Below are 3,346 nucleotides of genomic sequence, written 5' to 3' on the forward strand. Positions count from 1 at the left end.
ATAATGTTGCAATAATTAAGAATATATACACTGTATTTTACAAAATTATCAGTCTACAGCAAATGGCAGAGGCAGGGAAGCTTCACTAGTTAGAATTTCAGAAATACAGCACTTGGTTCAGACCCAAGAATAATGACTAATACAGTGTAGTTATTAAATAAATATCAACAGAATGAATCAATAAGTGTGTATTCTGTTTTTCCAGTTCTACTGAAGTATTACTGACAAATAAAAATTCTATGTGTTTAAGGTGCACAATGTGGTATTTTGGTATATGTATACATCGTAAAATTATTACCATAATCAAGTTAATTAACTTATCCATCACTTTATATATTTACTGTGTGTGTGTATGAGATTTACTCTTGAAGTAAACTTCAAGTACACAATACATTAGTATTAACTAATTCACCATACTGTATATTAGGTCTCCAGAAATTATTCATCTTATAACTGAAACTTTGTACCCTTTGGACAATATCGCCCCTTTTCCCACTTTCCCCAGCCTCTAGTAACCACCATCATACTCTGTTACTATGAGTTTTTTTTTTAGTCCACCTATAAGTGAGATTATGCAATATTTGCATTTCTGTATCTGGTTCATTTCACTAAGCATAAAGCCCACCAAGATCATCAATGTTGTTGCATAATCAGGATTTCATTTTTTTAAGGCAAATTATATTCCACCATGTACATTTATCTGTTAACTGACAGGTTATTTCCATATCTTGGCTACTGTGAATAATGCTGCAATGAACATGAAAGTTCAAATATCTCTTCAAGATAGTGATTTTATTTCTTTTGGATATATACCAAGAATTGGGATTGCTGGATCATATGGTAGTTCTATTTTTTTTTAAGGAAACTCCATACTATTTTCCATAGTGACTATACACATTCATATTCCTACCAATATTGTACAGGAGTACCCTTTTTTCCACATCTTTGCCAACACTTCTTATCTCTGGTCTTTTTGATGATAGCCATTCTTAACAAATGTGAGGTGATATTTCATTGTGGTTTTGATTTGCATTTCTTTGATGATCAGTGATGTTGAGCATCTTTGCATACACCTATGGAACAACAAGTGATGCCAGATAGTTTATACAATCTTGAGCAAGAAGGACAAAGATGGGAACTTCACATTTCTTGATTTAAATTTATATTACAAAGTTGTAGTGATCAAAACAGTATGGTACTTGCATAAAAACAGACACACAGGTCAATGGAACAGAATCAAGAGCCTAGAAATAAAACCTCACATATGAGGTCGACTAATTTTTGATAAAGGTGCTGAGAATACACAATGGGGAAAGTCTTTTCAATAAATGGTGTTGGGAAAACTGGATATCCACATACAAAAGAATGAAATTGGACCCTTATTTTACACCATACAAAAAAATCAACTCAAAATGGATTAAAGATTTGAATGTAATATCTGAAACCATAAAACTGAAAGAAAACACAGGGGGAAAGTTTCTGGACATTGGTCTTGGCAATGCTATTTTGGATTTGATACCAGAAGTAAAGGCAACAAAAGCAGAAATAAATAAGTATGACTTCATCAAACCAAAAAGCTCTATAACATAAAGGAAACTATGAACAAAATGAAAAGCAAGTTACCAAATGGGAGAAAATATTTGCAAACCATATGTCTGATAAGGAGCTAATATCCTAAATACATAAAGAACTCTCACAACTCAATAGCAAAACCCCAAACAATTCAATTGAAAATGGGCAGAATATCTGAACACAGATTCTTCCAGGGAAGATATAGAACAGCCAACAGGTACATGAAAAGGTGCTCAACATCCCTAATTATCAGAGAACTACAAATCAAACCCACAACGAGGTATCACCTCACCCTCTTAAAGTGGCTATTATCAAAAAAAAAAAATACATAATTAATCTCCTTTCCAAGAGTCCATATTTTTTCATTGACTTATTTCTTTTCAAAAGTTAACTGGTTTATGTTTGTTTCTCTTACATATTTATTAAAACAAAGTTCCTTGAAAAATAATACAAGTATAGAGGGATATATTGTGGAAATGTTATATATCCCATATGTTATGTATCCCACTTTGATGTCTTTTTAATTTCTTATGTTCTTGAATATTGTCTATTTTTAAAAATGAACTGTGTCTTACATATAGTGATGTCTTGGTAAGTGTTTCATGAAGATTGGTTGACTAAGTGAATAACCCAAGAATGAACTGTTATCTCTCACAGAAGATTGGTTAACTAAGTGAATAACCCAAGAATGAACTGTTATCTCTCACAGACTGTTAATGACACTTATATTCAATATTAGGATAATCACATTTTTGCCTGTAGGAGGTAAACTCACATCTAAGACATATTTTCTTAATGATTTTTTATTCCATTCAACTACCTTATTAAGATATTTTATGCAAATATGATGCTGTTTTACATGCATAACCAATTTGAAAATCTCTACAAAAACACAAATCGTATTTTTACCAGTGGCTTAGACAAACTCTGTGTTAATCTACAAATATGAATAATCATGATATGATTATAAGAACAGATCTGAAGGAATGAGTCCATTTCAATATTGTAAAACATTTTCAGAACCACTGTAAGGAGAGATTTAGCCTCTGTTTAACATGGATAATAACTAATCTGTTAACTATCATTCTTGTTTGGCTATAATAATTTTGATTAATTCACAATGCACAAACACAATAATTCTTTGCTAAGTAAAAGCTTGGTTTGTTAACAATGAGACATATGGCAAATTTACAGACAGGAAGACTACAATATTAAGTCCCAATATTTAAATTTATTATTTGACCTTATAAATATGAATTATTTCTCTCATTAATGAATAAATATCTAGACCTATAATACCTCATATATATAATGTGTTTTATCTTCTTGATGCTTACAACCTGATAGTGAATGGTATAAATCTCTAAAGTATTCATGGCCATTCAAACATTGTTTCTGTTTTTGCTTTGTTTCTTTTTTGAGTGATTAGGGGCCTAGCCCTACACAAGAGAGACATAGAAAAAAATTTTAAGACCATATTTCTGCATCCTAATTATTTATATATAAAAAGAAATGTCATAAAATATGTAGACATTTGTTTTTAACATAAGTAATACTGGCTTTGGCTTTACATTTGTTAAAGTCTAGTGAAGAAAGAATCTAGTAGTTAGTGAATGTAGTGTGGGAAAGTCTGTGGATGGAATTGTGTCCCCCACAAATTCATATGTTGAAGCTTTAACCCCCAATGTGGCTGTAGTTGGAAATAGGGCCTTTAAAGAGGTAGCCAAGGTTAAATGACATCATGAAAGTGAGGCCCTAATCCAATAGGATTGGT

Source organism: Phocoena sinus, chromosome 7, assembly GCF_008692025.1.
Source record: "Phocoena sinus isolate mPhoSin1 chromosome 7, mPhoSin1.pri, whole genome shotgun sequence".
NCBI classification, from domain to species: domain Eukaryota; kingdom Metazoa; phylum Chordata; class Mammalia; order Artiodactyla; family Phocoenidae; genus Phocoena; species Phocoena sinus.